Below are 12,937 nucleotides of genomic sequence, written 5' to 3'. Positions count from 1 at the left end.
AATTCCTTTACTGCTTCTTCTTCAATTTCCTGTTAATTGCTTTGTGAACTTGGATCTGGGAAGGCAATTGAGATCTAGACTTTGCTTTCTAGTCTCTTGAGTCCTGAGATCCCATTTTCCTTTTTGGTTCTTCTGTGAACCTCAGCTGCATGTTAATTTCCATTTCTGTTTGGATTCTAGTTATTCCTAATTCAATTTCTATTTTATTAATTGTTGTACTTTAATTTCCCTTGCTGAAATTCTGAAATCCCAGTCCTCAATTCCCTTTTCCATTCAAGCAATTTACATTTCTTGCAATTTAAGTTACTGCAATTTACATTTCTTGCACTTTAAGTTTCAGTCATTTAATTTCTTGTTCTTTAAGATTCAGCACTTTTACTTTCTTGTCCTTTAATTTACTGCAATTCTCCCCTCTTCCTTTACATTCCAAGCAATTTAGCTTCTGTTAAAGATAAACCACTCAACCAATACTTGATTCGCTTGACTAAATCAACCACTAAACTAAAATTGCTCAATCCTTCAATCCCTGTGGGATCGACCTCACTCCCGTGAGTTTTATTACTTGATGCGACCCGGTACACTTGCCGGTGAGTTTTGTGTTGGATCGTTTTCCACACATCACTTACTAGCTCAAACCACCCCTTGGCTTCAGGAGTGAGATCTGTTCTCTTGATGAACTTTGATTTATTTCCCGTAGACCTTTCCCAGTCAGCTCCGGGTATACAAATGTCTCGCAAAATCTGGTCATAATTGGGGTTGTTGTCCAATCTTGAGTGATAACTTTCTTCTTCAAACGGTATAGACCGTAGCTTCAGTACCCTCATGACACTCATGGGACCAAAATCCGCCATCTTCCCTCTCACAAAGCTTGTATATGACTCATCTTTCTTATCATATCAGACCGCATTCGCATAAAATTCTCTTATGAGGTTTGCATTTACCTTAATGACCAGATCAGTGAGAAGCTCCCATCTTCTCTTTTCTACTTTCTCTGTGATTTCTGGACACTCAGTTTTCTTCACTTGAAATCCCAGCTCATAAATGATTTCCTTGTCAACCATCCACCCATATTGCAATGCATGATACAAGCTTCTAAATCTCTTTTCATCATATGGGTGTTGCTCCATGGGTTCTTTTCCCTTCCTTCGTTTAGAACTTGAAGAAGCCATGAATGAAAGTTGTGTGAAGGTGGTAAGGGTGGTGTTTGTAATGGGGTAGACTGTGCTTAGTTCCGAAATGGAGAGGTGTGAAGAGTGGGTACGGAACATGGTCCATTTATATAGAGAAGTTGTGAGATAATGGAGGGTATGGATTGATGGAGTAGTTTCTTGATGGACGGTTGGGGTTATGCATGGATAAAGGACAAGGATCATCACTTACTGATGGAGATTGCGCGGTCTTTTAGGGGTCCCATTTTCTTTTCAATGTTGCATGGCAACACTTTCTATTGCATTCCCTTTTTAGGACCCGTGTGTAGTCCCTCCTTTTGTGGTGTCCGAACCTTCTTTGTTTAGTTGTCCAATCCATCACTTTTAATGCTCCTTTTCTTTTCCCTATAAAGATAAAATAAGAAAGGTGAGAATAATATCAATACCAAAGACAATTGACACTTTACGGCAAAGAAAAGAAAAGATTAGATTGTTCATTTATGAACTCCAACTAACTAACTAACTGTGTGTCCTTATATGCACATTGGTGGCACCTTGGGGTGACACCAAACTTAGTTTGAAGCACTGTGATAAAAATTTCTGTTCAAAGCTCCAAGACTAGCATGCACCTTGGTTTGCTTTGAACACCAAACTTGTTCCTCACTATATACTGCACAATAAGGATTTCACCAAGTTTTTGTCAAGTTTGGGTTGGACTTCATAAACATTGACTTATTTACTTTTCTAAAAGCATATAAAACATGGGTTGCCTCCCATAAAGCGCTTCTTTAGCGTCACTAGCTTGACGTTTCTCCCTCATCAGGGTGGTTGGTGGTGCTTGAAGTCTTCCCCTCTTGCTGTGGACTTGTATCCATTGGTTGTATCAATGATCTCGACATGTTCCAGGGAGAGAACTCTGTTGATAGTGAAGACTTTAGGTAACTGAGATGGTACTGTGGGGAGATTAGGGGGAATATCTGGGAAGTAAGCTGAGATCACTCTATCCCCTGGAGAAAAGTCTTCCGTAGGGATCTTTTTGTTCCTCCACTTCCTTGGTACCTTCTTCCTTGTGTCTTTTGACATTGCCTTGCTCTTGATGACTCCTTCCTCTAAGGTGGTTTTGTTGCTTCCTTCACATATCTCTGGTGGTTTAGGTTCCTCCAGTTTTCCCTTGAGCTGTGGCAACTGCCTATTTCCTTGTTCCTCATGCATGAGTTTCTCTAGATGGGTTGGGTGTGCTTCAATGCTTGCTTCCTCCTTCAACATCTCATTGTGATCTTTGCTTGGTTCCTTGTGCTCTTGGTCTGCTTCTTGTGAGAGTTTGAAGACATTAAAGCTGAGTCGTTCATCATGGATCCTCAATATTAGCTCCCCTTGCTCCACATCTATGAGTGCTCTGGCTGTAGCTAGGAATGGTCTTCCAAACATTGTTTCTCCTATAGCACAGGGGATGTGAAAACTCCCTGGGTCTTTTCTTTTTGTAGGCAACTCAGGTTGAATAAGGGCACTACATTCCTTGTTCAACACTATAGTCTGGCCTCCTTGAGTGAGCTTTTCCTAGGAAAAAGTTCCTTCATATACTTGATGAATGCAGGCATTTGTTGGATGGCCCTGATGAATGGTATGTTCACATGCAGAGATGCAAACAAGTCTAGGAACCTTGAGTATATTCTCTTCCCCACAGCACCATTGAGCAGTTGGGGAAATGGTGCATAGAGCTTCAACAGCTCTTGTTGTGAGATTTCTGGTTCTTGGTGATCTCTATCCTCCTCCTCTGTTGAGTTGTCTTCAGGCTATTTGGAGAGTTTGCCTTGCTTGTCTTTAGCCTCTTGATCACTTGTAGTGACCATTTTGCAATCTTCCCATCTTACTTTCTTTGCTTCTCCTCTTGGGTTTTTCTCTGTGTCACTTGGGAAGCTGTCAGTAAGTTTGGGAATATTCTGAGCTAAGCATCCCACTTGGAATTCCAGCTTCTTGATGATCTCTCCTTGATTCTTAATATTGGCTCGCACCTCCTCTTTGAACACCTTGTTTTCTTGAATCTCTTGGCATATTCCTCCAAGTAAGGTTTCAAGCTTAGAGAGTCTATCATCAATTGATGGTAGATTGGGATTAGAGGTGGAAGGATGAGAGGTGTTGTTGTGGTTTTGATATGGGTGTGGAGAAGTGTTGTTGTGGGGGTGTTGATATGTCCTCTGTGTGAATTGCTGATGAGCTGCATTGTTGTTGGAGTTGAAACGTCTCTGCTCTTGGCTTTGATCTTGCTGATTCCCCCACCCAAAGTTTGGGTGGTTCCTCCATCCAGGGTTGTATGTTTTGGAGTATGGATCATGGTTCTGTCTAGGTGAATTCCCAATGTAGTTGGCTTGCTCAAGGTTACCCTCTACTTCTTCTTCAACTCCTTCTTGGGTTGTTGAGGAGGTGGTGATTGCTGCCACTTGGTTCCTCTCTATCTTCTTGGTGAGGTCAGCTAGCTGCTTGGTAATGAGCTTGTTCTGAGCCAGCAGAGCATCTACATTGTTTAGCTCTATCACTCCTCTTGTGTTCCCTCTTTCGGAAGCATAGAAGTAGTCATTCTCAGCTACAGTCTCAATTACATCTATGGCTTCTTCAATGGTCTTCTTCTTGTTCAATGATCCTCTAGAAGAATGGTCTACTGCCTTCTTTGATTCATATGACAAGCCTTCATAGAAGATGTGCAACTGCACCCATTCATTGAACATATTTGGTGGACACCTCCTTGTTAGGTCTTTGAACCTTTCCCAAGCTTCATAAAGTGTCTCCCCATCTTGCTGTCTGAATGTCTGCACTTCAGTTCTCAGCCTATTGATCCTTTGAGGGGGGTAAAACCTTGCTAGAAACTTATTCACTACCTCCTCCCAATTTGTCAGGCTTTCTTTTGGGAAGGATTCAAGCCATTTGGATGCCTTGTCCCTGAGTGAAAAAGGGAACAAGAGCAGCCTATAGACATCCAGGTGGACTCCATTGGACTTCACTGTGTCACAAATCCTCAAGAAGATGGTCAAGTGTTGATTCGGGTCTTCTTGAGCACCTCCTCCAAATGAGCAATTGTTCTGTACAAGAGTGATGAGCTGAGGTTTTAGCTCGAAATTGTTGGCATGTATGGTGGGCTTCTGAATGCTACTCCCACAGTTGCCTGGGTTTGGATTAATGTAAGAGCTTAACACTCTTCTATCCTCCCAGCATGATTTGCTCTACCTCCTCCACCGTGGTTATTATCCTCTTCTTCATGTTGGTTTTCCATGTTGCCTTCCATGTTTAGTTCAAAGTGTTCCTCCTCCTCTTCAGCACCGATTGCATGTTTTCCTCTTGCTTCCCTCCTTAATCTAAGGAGGGTCCTCTCTGGTTCAGGATCGAAGGAAGTTGAAGCCCAGCTTCTTCTCCCTGTCATACAACCAATAAGTACAAGCAAGTAACAATATGTGCAGATAGTATTGCTGTCAAAATTACTGTTAGTTGTCAGTGATGCAATATATCAAACAGTTAGTAGGTTAGCAAACTGAATGGTAAATAACAAAGAACACGAAAGAGTAGATGGGGAAGGGGAGAGGTTAACTAAGATAGAAAGTAAATTACTCAAACAGAAAATTAAATCAACAAATAAAAAATGCTCAATCTAGTGATCTACAAATTTAAATATTGTTGATGCACAATCAATCCCCGGCAACGGCGCCATAAACTTGATGCAAGTGGAAACTGTCTCTCAACAAATTTCCTTTGGTAAGTGTACCGAATTTGTTGTCAAGTAAAAACTCACAATAGAGTGAGGTCGAATCCCACAGGGATTGATTGATCAAGCAACTTTAATTAGAAGAAAGTTCTAGTTGAGCCAACTCAGAATTTGGGTTGAGATTTGCAGAAATTAAAAATGGCTGGGAGGTAAATAATAGAAAAAGTAAATGCTAGAATTAAAGTGCTGAAAGTAAATGACTGAAAGTAAATTGCAGAATTGTGAATGGGAATGGGGTTTTGCTCATGAAAATAAATGCAGAAATTAAAGAGAATGGGTGAGATCAGAATTGGGGAGTTCATTGGGCACAGGAGATGTTGCAATTCTCCGGATCAAGTTTATCTTCATCTCTTCCTCAATCAATGAACTCATTGATCTCCTTGGCAATCTTAATTGATTGAATTACAATTTCTTGCAATTCAATCTCTCAAATCTTGATCAATAGCCAATTCCTTGGTCAATTGCTCATGAGAAGAGATGAAGTATGGTCACTGATTATACCACATGCATTTCCCAAATCTAGTATTGAAAGGATTATAGTCACATATCCATCCAAACCCAATTTGGTCCAGCATGAGAAAGCATTTCTAGCTTGATCTCTTCATTCCTCTTTCAAGGTTCAGAAGAGATCCAAGTTTGAATAGCTCCTTTTCTAAGATAACTACCCAATGGGATGAAGATCGAAAGCTTTCAAGTAAAATCAAGAGAAAAGATAGAAGAAGAAGAATGAAAATTAGTATTGATCCATCAACTTACAACAGAGCTCCCTAATCCAATGAAAGGGGTTTAGTTGTTCATAGCTCTAGAAAATAAAAACAAAGATGGAGAATACATCATGGAACTAGAAGAGCAGAGTAAAAATATAGAGAGTAGTGCTCTTTTTCCCAAAATCCTTCCTCAATAATTCAAAGCTACTCCTATATATACTACTCTTCTCAGCTTCTAGTTGGTTCTTCAAGTCTTGGGCTTTTAGATCTTGAGTTTGAAGCAGTTATCTTCTTCATTTGGGCTTGGGTTTACTTGTAAGAGAAAGTGTGAAGTGGGCAGAGACTTTAGCTCAGGACGTTAGGGGTGTTAACGTTTTAGTGAAAGAATGAGTTCGAGAACGTTAGTGACACTCAACATTGTCACTAACGTTCCAATGTACCCCTTTGCCTCACGTTAGATCCCACGTTAACTAGGTTAACGTGGCCTTGCCATCCTTCGAGAACGTTAGTGACACTCAACATTGTCACTAACGTTCCAATGTACCCCTATGTCTCACGTTAGAGTCCACGTTAACTAGGTTAACGTGGCTTCTAACGTGGCCTTGCCAATCTTCGAGAACGTTAGTGACATTCAACATTGTCACTAACGTTCCAATGTGCCCCTATGTCTCACGTTAGAGTTCACGTTAACTAGGTTAACGTGGCTTCTAACGTGGCCATTCTTAGCCATCCCCAACGTTAGTGACAATGTTGAGTGTCACTAACGTTGGCTCATCTTTCACTCATCATCATTAGCCTTCCACGTTAACTAGGTTAACGTGGAAGTTAACGTGGCTCCTTGGGGTTTTGTGGTTGCCTCCAACGTTAGTGACAATGTTGGGTGTCACTAACATTGTCGACCACCTTTGCCTCTTACGTTAGCTCCCACATTAACCAAGTTAACGTGGGAGTTAACGTGGTACATTGCACCTTAAGCCAACGTTAGTGACAATGTTGAGTGTCATTAACGTTCGCTTCCTTCTCCCTTTTAACGTTAGAGGCCACGTTAACTAAGTTAACGTGGACTCTAACGTAGTCACTTATGATCATTGACCAACGTTAGTGATAATGTTAAGTGTCACTAACGTTGGCTCAAAGTCCTTTCTTCACGTTAGAGTTCACGTTAACTTAGTTAACGTGATTCTTAACGTGGGCAATGATGGCTTCGAGAGCATTATTGGCAATCACTTTTCTCATTAACTTTGCAAGTTACCTCCCATTCCACGTTAGTGGTAACGTTAATTAGATTAACGTGACTGCTAAGTGGTTCTTCCTTGCTTCCTTTGGTCCTGAAATCAAGCAATAGAGTGCATCAAAGTTCTAGTCCAAGTCATGGGTAATGCAACATACAATTTGTTACTAAACTCATGCAAAATCCTCATGAAATCATGTAAAATTCACAATGTATGCTTGAATCAAGGTGTAAGTGAATATCTACCCAAAACTAGCTTATTTCCTAAGGAAATGCATGAAACTCCTAAAGAAATGCATGAAACTACCTTAAAAACAGTAAAGAAAAGGTCAGTGAAACTGGCCAAGATGCCCTGGCATCACTTTAACCGCTCAGTCTCAAGCTTTTCACTTGACACCTTCATGCCACAAGCACATGGTTAGGGACAGCTTGATTTAGCCGCTTAGGCTAGGTTTTTATTCCTTTGGGCCCTCCTATCCATTAGTGCTCAAAGCCTTGGATCCTTGTTACCCTTTGCCTTTTAGTTTAAAGGGTTATTGGCTTTTTCTGCTTGCTTTTTTCTTTTTTTATTTTTTTATTTAATTCTTTTTTCTTGCTTCAAGAATAAATTTTATACTTTTTCAGATTATCAATAGCATTTCTCTTCTTTCATCATTCTCTCAAGAGCCAATAATTCTAACATTCATAAACTTCACTATAAAAAATATACACTGTTCATGTCATGCATTCAGAATTACAGAAAATACCACCACATTTAAATAAATAAGACTACTTTTAAAATTAACTCAATTTCTCATGCAATACATCACTTCTGTATTTTTTATTTGAATTCAAGCTCAGTGAGTAATACATGAGACATCTTTTCAGAATTAAAGCAATTAAGGGAAAACTAAGCTAGACCTAGGATTCTCACTAATAAAGGATCATGCAACAAACAACGCAAAATAGTAGAAAACCGGAACATAACATAGAAAAATAGGGGAAGAATAAAAAATATGAAAGGAACTCAACCACCTTAGTTATCCTAGCTCGCTTTATTCTTCAGGTTGTGCTCCTCCGTGAAGATGATTCGCCTCCCTTTTGGTGCCATAGGAATAAACAGAAAACCCTTAAGCGAAGCGTCAAGAAAAAATAACGTTAAAGGAAAAAAAGAAAAAAAGGTAACGTAAAAAAATTGCAAAATAAAAATTAATAATAAAATAAAAAAATATATTAAAAAAATTTATCTAATCTAAGCAATCAAACAACGAATAGTTGTTAATCACAGTCAATCCCCGGCAACGGCGCCAAAAACTTGGTGCGGTATTTTGTAAGCCACAAACTAACCGGCAAGTGCACCGGGTCGTTCCAAGTAATACCTTACGTGAGTAAGGGTCGATCCCACGAGGATTGATGGACTAAGAAATAATAGCATTTGATAGGATTAGTTAGACAAATAGAAAATAGTGTTGGGAGTTCAAAAGCATTAACAGTAAATTTGGAATATTAAAGACAGGCAGATAAATAAGTTGGAAATAAAATATGAAGAATATAGTTAAGGTTTCAGAGTTATCTATTTTTCCAGATTTATTTTTCTTACTATCTATTTTAATCATGCAAGATTTAATTTCATGGCAAACTATATGTGACTAGACCCTAATTCCTTAGACCTTCCTAGTCTCCTCTAAAATTTATTAACTAAGAATTCCTTGGTCAATTAATTCCAAATAGAGGGTGATGATCAATTTCTAGTTTATATGCCAAAAGAATCTTAATTATCCAAAAATAAGGGGATTATATGTCACGTATCCCGTTAAATACAAATAATTAGAAATTCAGTATAATATGTTTTCAAGCTGTTGTTCAAGTAAAGAGCTTTTCCAAGTTTTACAAGAACTCAATTAGAACATGGGTCATACTTCCGCTCCACCCAAATTCATAAAATAAAGAGCGAAAACAATTATTGAAATATAAATCTAAACATGGATTCAATTAGAAAGATCAAACGAATAAATCTATACAAATAGACAAAGCTCCTAACCTTAACAATGGAGAATTAGTTGCTCATGGTTCAGAGAAAAATAAGGGTTCTGGTAAAAATGTACTGTGTCTAAATGTATAGAGTTGGTGTGGTAACGGCACCAAAAACTTGGTGAGGTATTTTATAACCCACAAACTAACCGGCAAGTGCACCGGTCTTACTAACTAATACCTTACGTGAGTAAGGGTCGATCCCACGAGGATTGATGGATCAAGCAACAATAGCGTTTGGTAGGATTATTTAGGCAAGCAGAAAATGGTTTTGAGATATTCAAAGAGCATTAAACAGTACTTTAAAATTTTCAGAAAGCAAGCAGCAATGAGTTGGGAATAAAATAATTGAGAAAGCAGTTAAGGTTTCAGAGTTATCTATTTTTCTGGATTTATTTTTCTTACTAACTATTTTAATCATGCAAGATTTAATTTCATGGCAAATTATATGTGACTAGACCCTAATTCCTTAGACCTTCCTAGTCTCCTCTAAAATTTATTAACTGCCAATTCCTTGGTTAATTAATTCCAATTAGAGGGTGAGGCTCAATTTCTAGTTTATATGCCAAAAGAATCCTAATTATCCAAAAATAGGGGATTATATGTCACGTATCCCGTTAAATACAAACAATTAGAAATTCAGTATAATATGCTTTCAAGTTGTTGTTCAAGTAAAGAGCTTTTCCATGTTTTACAAGAACTCAATTAGAACATGGGTCATACTTCCGTTCCACCCATATTCATAAAATAAAGAGCAAAAACAATTATTGAAATATAAATCAAAACATGAATTAAATCAGAAAGATCAAACGAATAAATCCATACAAGTAGACTTCTTTTGGTGCGGTATTTTACAACCCATAAACTAACCGGCAAGTGCACCGGGTCGTACCAAGTAATAACTTATGTGAGTAAGGATCGATCCTACGAGGATTGATGGATTAAGCAACAATCGCATTTGATAGGATTAGTTAGACGAGCAGAAAATAATGTTGGAAGTTCAAAGAGTGTTAAACAGTAATTAAAAATTTCAGAAAGCAAGCAGCAATGAGTTGGGAATAATATATGGAGAAGATAGTTAAGGTTTCAGAGTTATCTATTTTTTCGGATTGACTTTTCTTACTAACTAATTTAATCATGTAGGATTTAATTTATGGCAAACTATATGTGACTAGACCTTAATTCCTTAGACCTTTCTAGCCTCATCTAAAATTCATTAACTGCCAATTCCTTGGTCAATTAATTCCAATTAGAAGGTGAAGTTCAAATTCCGGTTTATATACCACAAAAATTCTAATTACCAAAAAATAAGAGGATTATATGTCACATATCCTGTTAAATCCAAATAATTAAAATTTAGGAGAAATTGTTTTCAAGCTATTGTTCAAGTAAAGAGCTTTTCCAAGTTTTACAAGAACTCAAATAGAAAGAGGGTCATACTTCCGTTCTACCCTAATTCATAAGATGAAGAGCGAAAATAATTCTTAAATTATAAATCCAAACATGAATTAAAATAGAAAAAGCAATAAAATCAATCCATACAAATAGACAAAGCTCCTAACCTTAACAATGGAGGTTTAGTTGCTCATGGAATGCGAAATGTAAATTTGTATTTAATTCCCTAATGGAATCCCCCTTATGGAACCTCCTAATAGAAGAGAAGTCTCCCCTTTTTATAACTAATTCTAATTAATTTAAAATCTAATATTTAAAATTAAGATAATATATTTTCCTATTTTAAAATCAAATTTGAATTTAAATCAGAATCAACTAACTACTCCGCGTCTTGTAACGTGGGGACCACTTGGCTTCACTGGATCCGAGCCTAACTTGGGTGCTAAAACGGGGCCTAGAAATCACCCCCAGAGTTTTCTGCATTTTCTGCACGTGGCGCATGTCACGCGTACGCGTCAATGGTCTTTTTCCCGAGTCACGCGGACGCGCCGGTCACGCGCACGCGTCGCTGAGCAATTCTTCAAATCACGCCTACGCGTTAGTCACGCGCATGCGTCCCCATGGATACTTCAAAATCACGCGCACACATCAAGCACGCGTGCGCGTCGCTCCTTGCAGCTTCTCCCCTTTGATTCTTGAGCTGCAGAAACTCCATCAAATCCAGTCGAATGCTACCTAAAATAAACAATATTGCACAAAACTCAAAATAGCATCCATAGTGGCTAAAATATAATTAATTCTTGGTTAAACTCAACAAATTAGATGCAAATTCACTAGGAAAAGATAGGAAAAATGCTCACGCATCACAACACCAAACTTAAACTGTTGCTTGTCCTCAAGCAACCAAAAATAATATAAGCTTAGGATGTGAATTTGCATGAGAATGAGAGTTCGATTAAGCCCATGTCTCTTCTTATAGTGTGGGGTTTACAACTGCAATCCTGAATAGTTTTGGAATTTCACTTTATCCTTTGAAGTTCAGAATGATTGGCATCCATAGGAACTCAGAATTCAGATAGTGTTATTGATTCTCCTAGTTTAGTATGTTGATTCTTAAACACAGCTACTTTATGAGTCTTGGTCGTGACCCTAAGCATTTTGTTTTCCAGTATTACCACCGGATACATAAATGCCACAGACACATAACTGGGTGAACCTTTTCAGATTGTGACTCAACTTTGCAAGAGTCCCCTGTTAGAGGTGCCCAGAGTTCTTAAGCACACTCTTTTTCCTTTGGATCACGACTTTAACCGTTCAGTCTCAAGCTTTTCACTTGGCACCTTCACGCCACAAGCACATGGTTAGGGACAGCTTGATTTAGCCGCTTAGGCCAGGATTTTATTCCTTTGGGCCCTCCTATCCATTAGTGCTCAAAGCCTTGGATCCTTGTTACCCTTTGCCTTTTAGTTTAAAGGGTTATTAGCTTTTTCTGCTTGCTTTTTTTTATTTAATTCTTTTTTCTTACTTCAAGAATAAATTTTATGATTTTTCAGATTATCAATAACATTTCTCTTCTTTCATCATTCTCTCAAGAGCCAACAATTTTAACATTCATAAACTTCACTATAAAAAATATGCATGTTCATGTCATGCATTCAGAATTACAGAAAATACCACCACATTTAAGTAAATAAGACTACTTTTAAAATTAACTCAATTTCTCATGCAATGCATCACTTCAGTTTTTTTATTTGAATTCAAGCTCAGTGAGTAATACATGAGACATCTTTTCATAATTAAAGCAATTAAGGGAAAACTAAACTAGACCTAGGATTCTCACTAATAAAGGATCATGCAATAAACAACGCAAAATAGTAGAAAACCGGAACATAACATAGAAAAAGAGGGGAGGAATAAAAAATATGAAAGGAACTCAACCACCTTAGTTATCCTAGCTCGCTTTATTCTCCAGGTTGTGCTCCTTCGTGAAGATGATTCGCCTCCGTTTTGGTGCCATAGGAATAAATAGAAAACCCTTAAGCGAAGCGTCAACACCAAACTTAATGGTTTGCTTGTCCTCAAGCAAAAAAGAACTGAAAACAAAAACAAATAATAAGAAGGAAGAAGAATAAACGGATAAAAGAACATGAGAGAATTAGGGATTTGGAGAGAGAGTAAGAAAAGTAAAACTGGGTGGCGAACTAGTATAATTGTGCGGCGGAAGCGACGTGTACGCGTGCAGCACGCGTACGCGTGGGTTGCAGAATTTTCTTAACGACGCGTTAGCATCAGGCACGCGTCCGCGTGCCCTGGGTTTTGTGCAATTCTTGCGAAGCCAGCCGCACACATGCACAACTCTCTATTTGCATGGCTAGGGAACCAATATTGGCATACGACGCGTTCGCGTCATGCATGCGCACGCGTGGATGGTTGTTTAGTCAAATGACGCGCATGCGTTAGGGACGCATACGCGTGTCAATTTTGTGCGTCTAGCACACTTTCAGCCCCAAACCAGCATAAGTCTCTGCCCAAACACATATTTACGCTATTTTTCCAGGTCACGCGTTTGCGTCAGTGACGCGCACGCGTGAAGTGCCAAAATCACCAATGACACGCACGTGTGGGGTACGCGTATGCGTGGGCTTGTTTGTGCGAAAGGCATTATTACTGTGCCACTCCTGCGCAACGCTCTGTT

This window comes from Arachis duranensis, chromosome 1 (assembly GCF_000817695.3).
Source record: "Arachis duranensis cultivar V14167 chromosome 1, aradu.V14167.gnm2.J7QH, whole genome shotgun sequence".
NCBI classification, from domain to species: domain Eukaryota; kingdom Viridiplantae; phylum Streptophyta; class Magnoliopsida; order Fabales; family Fabaceae; genus Arachis; species Arachis duranensis.
The sequence above is the reverse complement of the archived record's forward strand: the minus strand, read 5'-3'. Positions refer to the sequence as shown.